We start from the raw sequence: 13,368 nt of genomic DNA, 5'->3' as shown, positions 1-13,368 counted from the left end.
ATTGGCGATGCAAGGTCCTAGAGCTGTAACATTAAATCATAGAGTGGCTAGACCTCCTGAAGTTTCAAAGGAATGCCAATTACCCATGGAAGATAATTCCCACATTTTCTGTATCTTCTCCAGACCCTCTAATCCACCACATTAAATGTGTTTAAGAAAGAGTACAACAATCAATTTAATGCAACTATAGAATAAAAAAACTCAAAATCTAGATGGTATTTAGTTGTATGAAGTTGCCCTCATTAATTTTTCACCAATCGCATATGGAAACATTTAAACGCCACCAGAGTTTAAATAGCCCTTCTTGTTTTATTATCCTAACCTTTTTACTGAATCTTTGGAAACTGTCTATTATTTCTACTGGTTCATTCTTGTGGTATTTTGTGTCCTCAGTTCTTTTGTGATTTTTGACTATGAATTCACTTCAGGATTTTTTTGTGGAATGTTTGAGACCTTAGTTTAAGGGTTCCCCCCACCCCCAGAGAGAATTCTGCCTTTTCTTTTCTCAGGCACCAAGGGGCAATTTTTAGCCAGAGTTTGACTGTGGGACACAATACTGCACAAAAGCCTACTTGTAGATAAAATTTTCTTCTTAGATTGGTATTTTTCCCTCTTTTACCCAATGTAAAAGTCTTTTACCCAAAGTCAATATTTTTAAATTGCCATATGAAATCCATAAGTTTCCATAATGCCCTATTCTATAGGATTATTTTTTTCCCAGTTCATACTTGATAGACTTCAAGTCTTGGCTTTATGTAGAGTAATCCTATTAATGTGGGCAAGAAAATTGTGTCTGATCCATGGAGTCTTACATCATCAAGGAGGAAAAAAATCTAACAGCCACCGGGGAATGAAAGATATTCTCAGGTTAGCTGGAAACTTCAACTCTAAATTACTTCTTTCAATTCTTGCTTTTACTTCATTTATGTCCTCTGAGTATTTCCCTTATTTCCCGCATAGTACAATGATATTAAATACATGAATAAATACATATAGTTATTAAATATTTATACATATAAATTATGGGATGCCTGGTGGCTCAATAATTAAGCATCTTCCTTCAGCTCGGGTCATGATCCCAGGGTCTTGGGATCGAGCCCTGCACTGGGCTCCCTGCTCCACAGGAAGTCTGCTTCTCCCTCTTCCACTCCCCCTGCTTGGGTTCCATCTCTTCATTGTGTGGCTCTCTCTCAAATAAATAAATAAAATCTTTCAAAAAATTTAAAAATAAATATATATATAAATTAAATGTACATAAGTGTTTATACATGTCTATAAAATTATAATAAATAGATGGATAGATTATTGAATATAAGGTGTGATATATGTCTATGAGGTGTTAATTTTGGTATTGCTCTATGTATTGATGCTAATACATTAATTACTTCAATCTCATGTATAGGCCCTAATATCTTCCTTGTATTTTATCTACTTTTTTTTTCCCATTTTAGGGAGATGACTATTTCAACATCTCCCGAAACAACTACATTTATAATTTTTCAGCTCAGGTATTTAGATACAGGGCCAAGTGTTTATTATTTAAAAAAAATAAATAAGAGAAAATTGAGAAAATTGAGGTTTTCTGATTTCTTTTTGTTAATTAGACAATAGATTTTCTTCCTGGATACTAATAAGAACTTTATCTTTGATATTTTTAAATTACCATATGAAATCCATCTGCTATCCTCTTTGTATTCATTTGATACGGAGCAATGGAAGATTAACTTTGCACATGAATTTGTTAAGGAGGCTATGGTTTTCAATTCAGTTAATTATTCTATTGTGCCTTTGCTTGTTTTCAACTTATTTACTTTCAATACTCCAGATGCTTATTATCAATTGAAGATGCAACACTCAATTCAACTTGTTACATTTTCTTATCTTGATTTTCTTCCTTTGAATTCTTATAGAGTATCCTTAAATTGTCATTTCTAACACTGTTTTTATTATCCATTTTCTCATAATCATTTAAAAAATTATGATGAAATCTCCAAACATTAAAAGCTATGGAGAATCATGATAATCATTGATGATCCAACAACTGGTTTAATAAAATATTGCAAATACAGGTTTAAACTTTTTGCATACCCTTCATTTTCCTCCAAATCCTGAGTTATCCAGTATACTGAATTATTTATTATTAATTGCTTTGTTTTGTTTTAATTGTAGGTCTATTGGTGAAAATATCTTTAATTTTACTTTATTATTATACTATTATTATTAATTGTACTTTATTATCAAATGATCATTTAGTTTAATACATAGCTCAAAGTTGATAGTTATTATTTCTCAGAACTTTCAAAAAGCACTCATCACCTTCTGATTCCTATTAATACTCTTGAACAATCTTCTGCCAAAGTAACTATATTTCTTTGATTGGTAATCTGCCTTTTCTTTTTGAACTTTTCAACTTTTTCTTGACTTTGTTGTTTTCATTCTCTGTTCAACTTTATTCAATATGCTATTTCATCTGTGTTTTGAATGTGTAATATTCTATAATAATGATTTTCTTTTTTGAGGTTCTATTTTGTTCTTGGAAAATGTCCTAAAACATTTTTAATAATTTTTTGATCCTTAGTTGAAGTTCCACTTTCCTACTGTAAGGGCCTATTTAGCCAAAATGATTCCATCAGTTAAACAGTGATTTTGTTGTTTATGCAGTAAAACTTAAACTGACCCTGCCCCCCCTCACGGAACTTAAAAGCAAGTCCCAGAAAGCAGTTCCAGGTAACAAAGCCCAAATACAAGGGTGGGTCAGGCCAGGTGGAGGTATCCAATCAGTGGGGGCACATACTGTCTCCCTAGTTACCAAGGAGTATGGGCCCCGCCCTTTGGGCACCTTTTGGGCGCCAATTCTGACTAAGTTCAAATATCTACTAGGGTAAATTGTAATTCAGTTGGCCACCCATATGTGACCTAACATGACAGTGCAGCTTTCTCTGTGTGTTACAATCTCATTGGCCACCTGTGTGTGGCCAGGCCCAACCACATGTCCTTTGCTCTATAAAAGCTAGTCTGTAAGGCAGAGAGAGGTCGCCTCTTTGCAAGAGATGGCCCCGACTGGTCAGTTTGATTCTCGATGCTTGGCGTGAAATAAAGCTTTGCTTGACCTTCGCTTTGTATCAGTCTCACTCTGTATATAGAACACTACTATATCTCTATTTATTTATTTATTATTTTTTTTAAAGATTTATTTATTTGACAGAGAGAAATCACAAGAGAGGCAGGCAGAGAGAGAGGAAGGGAAGCAGGCTCTCCACTGAGTAGAGAGCCCGATGTGGGACTCGATCCCAGGACCCCGAGATCATGATCTGAGCTGAAGGCAGCAGCTTAACCCACTGAGCCACCCAGGCGCCCCATATCTCTATTTATATATACTTATATTTTGTAGTTGACTCTTCAATAGTGAAGTGAAGGGATTCACTTCTACATTATAGTTGCCATCTTTCACAGCAGTGTCTTTCCACATCTATTTATTAGTTTGTGCTTAAATTTGTTTTATTATAGTTTGTGGATGTTCTGGGGGGGGGCTCAGGTAAAGATGATTTCCTGGGGAAAATATTTCTGTTTGTTTCTGCAAGATGGACTTCTTTTTTATTTTTTTAAGATTTTATTTATTTATTTATTTATTTTATTTATTTATATTAGAATGGGGAGGGAGGGAGAGAGAGAGAGAATAAAAGAGCACACAAGGACGAGTACAAGAGGGGCAGAGAAAAAAGCAGACTTCCCACTGAGCAGGGAGCCTGACGTGTAACTCAATCCCAGGACCCTGGGATCCTGACCTAAGCTGAAGGCAGACGTGTAACACAGGTGTCCCTATAAGATGGACTTCTAACTCAAGACCATTAAAAAAATAATAATAATTTTTTTTTGTAACCTCTACCACCAATGTGGGGCCCAAACTCACAACCTTAGATCAAGAGTTACACATCCTCGATGGCCATCAGCTCCTCAGCACTCAGCGGGGAGGACATGATGATAATGGGCAAGAAGCCCGACCCCAAGTGCGTCTTCACCTATGTGCAGTCGCTCTACAACCACCTGCGGCGCCACGAGCTGCGCCTGCGCGGCAAGAATGTCTAGCCTGCCTGCCCGCACGGCCCGCCTGCGGCAAGCTGCCCCCACCACCCAGGCACCGTCCCCTCCCTGTACGCCTGCCCACTGCTGCCTTGTCTGTCGCGACACCCTCCCCCGCATACACACGCTGCGTTTTGATAAATTATTGGTTTTCAACGAAAAAAAAAAAAAAAGAGTTACACATCCTACTGAATAAGCCAACCAGGTGTCCCTCAAGACCGTTATAGATTAATTTCTCACATAGTAATTTCATGGACCACACAGACGATGTAAAATTTAAACCCTAAATGTATATGAGAACAGAGTTGTGATGACTAATATTCAGATTAGTTTCCTTTTTCATGGCATGGGGTTGGGATGGGAGTAGAATGGAGACATTTTTACTAATCAGAACTGAGGCCAAATAAACAGGATATTTTATAAACTTTCATTGCCAGAAGGTATGCTGGGTTTCTTTTACCCAACCCATTTATCAAGAATAAAATTTTTCAAAAGATCCCAGTTAAAGTTGTTACATTTTATAACCATAGATCAATCTGATACACCTTAGATTCATATTTTACTAGTTTTGTGTAGATGCTATAACAAATTACCACAAACCTCATAGCTTAAAACAACACATATTCATCATTTTAGAGTTCTGGAGGTCAGAAATCTAAAATGGCTTTCACTGGGATTACATCAAGGACTTCATTCATTTCTGGTAGCTCTCAGTGGATAATTTGCTTTTTTGGGTTTCTTTGTTTTTTGTTTTTGTTTTTGTTTTTGTTTTCTTCCATGTTCCTTTTCCTAGGGACTTTCACACTCCCTGGATCATGATCCTATTCCATCTCCACAGCCAGGAATTGCAGGTTGAATCCTCAATCCCATCCCATCCCATCCCATCCCATCCCATCCCATCCCATCCCATCCCTCCCCTCCATACCACATCTCTCTAATCTTGCTGTGTCATCACTTCTCTGGCACTGACTCACCTACCTCATATAAGTATCCTTGTGATTACATTGGATCCACTTGGATAATCCAGAATACAATCTTAACTCAAGGTCAGCTGATTCCATTAATGGCACCTTAATTCCTTCTGTAAACTTATTTCTCCTTTACCATGTGACCTAGCATATTCACAGGTTCAAGGGATTAGGATATGAACATCTTTGGGGGTTGCCATTATTCTGCCTACCACAGTATTTGTACCAAAATTAACTAAAAACAATTTCTTTACAAAATTGTATGTGGCCAGTTTATAATTTTACTTTCTAAGAGCTAGTAATTTTTAATATAAATTCTGATTATTATTTGATTCTGCTACATTCTAGTGACTTTTATTTCAACCACATTCAGACAAATCAGTGTATGCATTTTACAAAATTATGTAATACGTACAGTGAAAATTCTCTATCAAAATACTCAACATATCATAGTTATAATTATATGCTAAAAACCAACTCAATCTTGTGTATTATACTCCACAGAGTTTCAGCTCCCAGTTCAAATTTCGAACCTGTCATCTTTCCACTTTAAGCCCCATTCCTCCCTATGGGAATCCAGGTGTTCTTCCCAGACATTGAGTCACAGTATTTCCCATATAGGCAGCAAACAGGAACACTTGGTTTCTTGGTTTACAGATGCACAGAGAGGACTCTCCATACTTAGGGGACTGGTCGTGGAGAAGGGGTCTAGAATGAAGACTCCTTAATAAGGCCCAACCATTTTGGGGTCTTAGGGTGGTATTGTCCTCTAATGTCTCAAATAATTTATTAATTTATTCTGTTAATTCTCTATATCTCTTCAAGTAGAATATGTGCTCTGTTTAGGTCAGAATTTTTTATCTGTTTTGTCACTGATTTATCTCTAGTGACTAGACTAATGTTTATCACATTGTAGGTGCTCAGTAAATATCTAATGAGTGTTGAGGAAAGCACTTGACTCTGAATAGGCTGTCAATATGAGATAGTTTACTTTTTGCTTTCCTGCATGAGCTTCTGGCTTTTTAAAGTACTACCTAGTACTGAGAATTGTCTTAAGGTATTTGTTTTATTCTTCAGGTAACTGGTGTTATGTTCTTTCATTTTGAAATCATAAAAAAAGTTTGCATTACAAATACTCATGACTGATTATTGAGAGGATGTTTCTGATCAAAGTTTCAACCACTGGGCACAGATTCTGAAAGGAAAGTAGACTATTAGAAATGCTGAGTCAAGATGGCGGGGAAATAGGAGGAGGCACCATTTCAACCTGTACCCTAAAGTGAGCAGATTACCTACCAAAGAACTCCGACCACCCATGAAATCAGCCTGAGATCAGAATTATACACGTCTGGATCTCTACAGGAGCAGAAGACGCCAGTGGCAGGTGGGGAATCCTGATTGCACAGAAGCGTTCCAGGGTGCACATTGACTGCACCACAATTGATAAGTCCAGCTGCATCTGTTCAGTCATCTCTTTCCAAAATGACTAGGAGGAGGAATACCCAACAGAAGAAAAATACAGAGGATGGGCCTTCTGCAACAGAGCTAATGGCTATCGACATAGACAATATGTCAGAAAAGGAATTCAGACTAACAATTATCCAGGCAATAGCTAGGTTGGAGAAAGCCATGGATGACCAAACAGAATTGATTAGGGCAGAACTGAAAGCCACAAGGGATGATGTTCACAATGTTAGGGCAGAACTGAAAGCCACCAGGGATGATGTTCAAAATGCTCTCAATGAGTTCCAATCTAATCTAAATTCTCTAAAAGCTAGGGGAACCTAGACAGAAGATAGAATTAGTGATCTGGAGGACAAACAGATAGAGAGAAAGGATCAGGAGGAAGCCTGGAACAAACAGCTCAGAAGCCACGAAAACAGAATCAGGGAAATAAACGATGCCATGAAACGTTCCAACGTCAGAATTATTGGAATCCCTGAAGGGGAGGAAAAAGAAAGAAGTCTAGAAGATATAGTGGAAGAAGTTGTCTATGAAAATTTTCCCAATCTCACAAATGGAAACAATGTTCATGTACTAGAGGCAGAGAGATTTCCTCCCAAGATTTTAAATTCTCGAAAGTCTTCACGACACCTTATAGTTAGAATGAGGAATTATGTTTCAAGAGAGACCCTCTTAAAAGCAGCTAGGACAAAAAAGCTCCTTACGTATAGAGGAAAGCCCATTAGAATAATGTCAGACCTTTCTACAGAGACCTGGCAAGCCAGGAAGGACTGGCAAAATATATTCAGAGTACTAAATGAGAAGAACATGCAACCAAGAATACTCTATCCAGCAAGACTGACATTTAAAATGGATGGAGAGATAGAGTTTCCAAGACCGGCAAGGCTTAAAAGACTATGCAACCACCAAGCCGACACTGCAGGAAATATTAAGGGGGGTCCTATAAAAGAGAAAAAATCCTAAGAATATCATTGAACAGAAATATAGGAACAATCTACAGACAGAAAGACTTCAAAGGCAACATGATGTCAATAAAAACCTATCTCTCAATAATCACTCTCTATGTGAATGGCCTAAATGCGCCCATAAAACGACACAGGGTTGCAGATTGGATAAAATGACAGGACCCATCCATATGTTGTCTACAAGAGACCCATTTTGAACCTAAGGATACACCCAGACTGAAAGTGAAGGGATGGAGAAGCATCTTTCATGCCAATGGGCCTCAAAAGAAGGCCAGAGTAGCGATTCTCATATCAGATAAATTAGTTTTTAAACTAAAGACTGTAGTCAGAGATACAGAAGGACACTACATAATTCTTAAAGGGACTATCCGCCAAGATGATCTAACAATTGTGAATATCTATGCCCTCAATATGGGAGCACCCAATTACATAAGAAAACTATTAATCAAGATAAAGAGTCATATTGATATAAATACAATAATAGTAGGAGATCTTAATACGCCTCTCTCAGAAATAGACAGATCATCGAAGCAGAAAATTAATAAAGAAATAAGAGCATTGAATGAAACATTGGACCAGATGGACCTCATCGACGTATACAGAACATTCCACCCTAAAACAACAGAATACTCATTCTTCTCAAGTGCACATGGAACCTTCTCCAGAATAGACCTCATACTGGGTCACAAAGCAGGACTCAACCGATACCAAAAGACTGACATTATTCCCTGCATATTCTCAGATCACAATGCTTTGAAACTGGAACTCAATCACAAGGAAAAGTTCAGAAGGAACTCAAACACCTGGAAGCTAAAGACCACCTTGTTTAAGAATGCTTGGATCAACCAGGAGATCAAAGATGAACTTAAACAATTCATGGAAACCAATGAGAATGAAGACACTTTGGTCCAAAACCTATGGGATACAGCAAAGGCGGTTCTAAGGGGGAAATACATAGCCATCCAAGCCTCCCTCAAAAACATTGAAAAATCCAGAATACACCAGCTGTCTCTACACCTTAAAGAACTGGAGAATCAACAACAAATCAAACCAACTCCACACGCAAGAAGGGAAATAATCAAGATTAGAGCAGAGATCAATGAGGTAGAAACTAGAGATACAGTAGAACGTATCAATGAAACTAGAAGCTGTTTTTTTGAAAGAATCAATAAGATCGATAAACCATTGGCCACACTAATCCAAAAGAAAAGATAGAAAGCCCAAATTAATAAAATTATGAATGAAAAGGGAGAGATCACAACTAACACCAAGGAAATAGAAACAATCATCAGAAATTATTACCAACAGTTATATGCCAATAAGCTAAGCAACCTAGATGAAATGGATGCATTCCTGGAAAACTACAAACTCCCAATATTGAACCAGGAAGAAATTGACAACCTGAATAGACCGATATCTAGTAACGAGATTGAAGCAGTGATCAAAAACCTCCCAAAAAACAAGAGCCCAGGACCTGACGGATTCCCTGGGGAATTCTACCAAATTTTCAAAGAAGAAATAACACCAATTCTCCTGAAGCTGTTCCAAAAATTGAAGCAGAAGGAAAACTTCCAGACTCTTTTTATGAAGCCAGCATTACCCTGATCCCCAAACCAGGCAAAGACCCTACTAAAAAGGAGAATTTCAGACCAATATCACTGATGAATATGGATGCAAAGATTCTCAACAAGATCCTAGCAAACAGGATCCAGCAGCACATTCAAAAGATTATCCACCATGACCAGGTGGGATTCATCCCTGGGTTGCAAGGTTGGTTCAACATTCGCAAATCAATCAATGTGATAGAACAAATCAATAAGAGAAGAGAGAAGAACCACATGGTCCTCTCAATTGATTCAGAAAAAGCATTTGACAAAATCCAGCATCCATTCCTGATGAAAACGCTTCAAAGTATAGGGATAGAGGGAACATTCCTGAACTTCATAAAATCTATCTATGAAAGACCCACAGCAAATATCATCTTCAATGGGAAAAAGCTTGCAGCCTTCCCGTTGAGATCAGGAACACGACAAGGAGGCCCACTCTCACCACTCTTGTTCAACATAGTATTAGAAGTCCTAGCAACGGCAATCAGACAACAAAGAGAAATAAAAGGTATCCAAATTGGCAAGGAAGAAGTCAAACTCTCTCTCTTCGCAGATGACATGATTCTTTATATGGAAAACCCCAAAGACTCCACCCCCAAACTACTGGAACTCATACAGCAATTCAGTAACGTGGCAGGATACAAAGTCAATGTACAGAAATCAGTGGCTTTCTTATACACTAACAATGAAAATACAGAAAGGGAAATTAGAGAATCAATTCCATTTACTATAGCACCAAGAACCATAAGATACCTGGGAATAAACCTAACCAAAGAGGTAAAGGACCTGTACTCGAGGAACTAGAGAACACTCATGAAAGAAATTGAAGAAGACACAAAAAGATGGAAGACCATTCCATGCTCTTGGATTGGAAGAATAAACATTGTTAAAATGTCTATACTGCCTAGAGCAATCTATACTTTTAATGCCATTCCAATCAAAATTCCACCAGTATTTTTCAAAGAGCTGGAGCAAATAATCCTAAAATTTGTATGGAATCAGAAGAGACCCCGAGTTGCTAAGGAAATGTTGAAAAACAAAAACAAAACTGGCGGCATCATGTTACCCGATTTCAAGCTTTACTACAAAGCTGTGATCACCAAGAGAGCATGGTACTGGCATAAAAACAGACACATAGACCAGTGGAATAGAGTGGAGAGCCCAGATATGGACCCTCAACTCTATGGTGAAATAATCTTTGACAAAACAGGAAAAAATATTCAATGGAAAAAAGACAGTCTCTTCAATAAATGGTGCTGGGAAAACTGGACAGCGATATGTAGAAGAATGAAACTTGACCATTCTCTTACACCATACACAAAGATAAACTCGAAATGGATAAAAGACCTCAACGTGAGACAGGAATCTATCAGAATCCTAGAGGAGAACATAGGCAGTAACCTCTTTGATATCAGCCACAGCAACTTCTTTCAAGATATGTCTCCAAAGGCAAAGGAAACAAAAGCAAAAATGAACTTTTGAGACTTCATCAAGATCAAAAGCTTCTGCACAGCAAAGGAAACAGTCAACAAAACAAAAAGGCAACCCACGGAATGGGAGAAGATATTTGCAAATGACAGTACAGACAAAAGGTTGATATCCAGGATCTATAAAGAACTTCTCAAACTCAACACACACAAAACAGATAATCATGTTGAAAAATGGGCAGAAGATATGAACAGACACTTCTCCAATGAAGACATACAAATGGCTATCAGACACATGAATAAATGTTCATCATCACTAGCCATCAGGGAGATTCAAATTAAAACTACATTGAGATACCACCTGACACCAGTTAGAATGGCCAAAATTAGCAAGACAGGAAACAACGTGTGTTGGAGAGGATGTGGAGAAAGGGGAACCCTCTTCCACTGTTGGTGGGAATGCAAGTTAGTGCAGCCACTTTGGAGAACAATGTGGAGACTCCTGAAGAAATTAAGAATAGAGCTTCCCTATGACCCTGCAATTGCACTGCTGGGTATTTACCCCAAAGATACAGATGTAGTGAAAAGAAGGGCCATCTGTACCCCAATGTTTATTGCAGCAATGGCTACGGTCGCCAAACTGTGGAAAGAACCAAGATGCCCTTCAATGGATGAATGGATAAGGAAGATGTGGTCCATATACACAATGGAGTATTATGCCTCCATCAGAAAGGATGAATACCCAACTTTTGTAGCAACATGGACGGGACTGGAAGAGATTATGCTGAGCAAAATAAGTCAACCAGAGAGAGTCAAGTATCATATGGTCTCACTTATTTGTGGAGCATAACAAAGAACATGGAGGACATGGGGAGATGGAGAGGAGAGGGAGTTGAGGGAAACTGGAAGGGGAGATGAACCATGAGAGACTATGGACTATAAAAAACAACCAGAGGGTTTTGAAGGGGCGGGGGTGTGGGGAGGGTGGGAGGTTGAGGAACCAGGTGGTGGGTAATAGGGAGGGCACGTACTGCATGGAGCACTGGGTGTGATGCCAAAACAATGAACACTGTTATGGTATAAATAAACAAATAAATGAATAAAAAAAAAAAAAGAAATGCTGAAGAAAGAACAAGAGATACAAAATAGGGTTTTACATTATACTCTGCCAGGACTGACACACTTACTCTATTTTGGGGGTTATGGCAAGCGAAGCATCTGGGTACACAATTTAAGGAAGCATCCACTATTAAGATCATGCAAGTACTAAAGGGGATAAAGGAAATTAAGAAGTACAGACTTCCTGTTATAAAATAAATATGTCACGGAGATGAAAACTACAGCATGGGGAATAGAGTCAATCATACTGTAATACTGTTTGGTGACAGATGGTGACTACACTTAACATATTGAACACTGAGAAATGTATAGAATTGTTCAATAAATATGTTGTACACCTGAAAGTAATTTAACATTGTATGTTAATTATACAAAAAGCCCATGGAGATCATTCAAGTACTGACTTACATTTTCACAACTCTGAGAGAAAGTACCCCCTTAAATTTTTCCCCTAGGCACTTTACTAGCCACGCCACCCTTGTCCTGACCCACAGGGTTCATCCATGTGAACCAGCATGCATCTGCAAGTTATAGAATAGATGCATTCCCATTTTCAGTTTCTATATAATTTCTTGCTAATAATACCAAAAGACTGTAACCCTGAGCATTTAACATTTCCAGCTCAAGCTTAGGTTTCTGTATTTGTGAAATGGGTATAAGTCAACTTCACAAGAATTTTTTTGAGGTATAATTGATATATAACCTTATGTCAGTTTCAGGTTTCATTACAACTTGATTTGCTATGTAAACATATATCACAAGGATATTTGAAGGATTGAGTGATTTAAGGTAAATAAAGCTCAGAGACATATTACACACTTAATGTGTGTTACTTTATTATCTTGTGTTTATATATTTTTCCAACTAGGACTTTAGAAAACTATATTTTGACAAATTAGGGTGATTATGGAAAAAGGTTTATCATTTGTCTCCTTAACTATAGTTTAATTTTATTTATATTAAATAAATGCTAATCCCCAAAGAAAAATATAAAGTTATAATATTGGATATGTATGTATGCATGAAATTATTCTATTTAGTTAAAATTTTAAAATTTCCTAGAAATATCATATTTTCCCAATATGGGATTTGAATGTATAGCTAGTGAAATTTTTTTTTCATTTTATTTATTTTTTTCAGCGTAACAGTATTCATTGTTTTGCACAACACCGAGTGCTCCATGCAAAACGTGCCCTCCCTATTACCACCTGTTCCCCCAACCTCCCAACCCTAACCCTTCAAAACCCTCAGGTTGTTTTTCAGAGTCCATAGTCTCTTATGGTTCTCCTCCCCTCCCCAATGTCCATAGCCCCCTCTAGTGAAATTTTTATCTTGAATTTTATCTGATTTCTACAAAGAGAAACACAAAAAGTCAACATAAGTCAGTTTTTGATTAGCTTTTATAAACAAGAATCACCAACATGCTTATACATACTCAAAAAATATGTGGGGGCATGTAGGAAGAGTGAAGGTACAAGTTAGAGATGATTTTTATATTTGATATTTACATTTTCCCTGTAAACTGCAAATATTAGTTTTCCCTTCTCTTTTGATTATAGTTGCTTTTCTTTGCTTTATCTGAATTTCAGTGTTAAAGCCATTTTATTTCAAGCATCTTACTAAATTATATATAGTAATCAAATTCTTTAGTCATGAATCAAACATTTTATTATTGGTTTTGCCAAAATAGAATACCAAACCCTAGAAATTCCCCTGAGTAGCCTAAACAAACTAGTAC

This window comes from Meles meles, chromosome 11 (assembly GCF_922984935.1).
Source record: "Meles meles chromosome 11, mMelMel3.1 paternal haplotype, whole genome shotgun sequence".
NCBI classification, from domain to species: Eukaryota; Metazoa; Chordata; class Mammalia; order Carnivora; family Mustelidae; genus Meles; species Meles meles.
The sequence above is the reverse complement of the archived record's forward strand: the minus strand, read 5'-3'. Positions refer to the sequence as shown.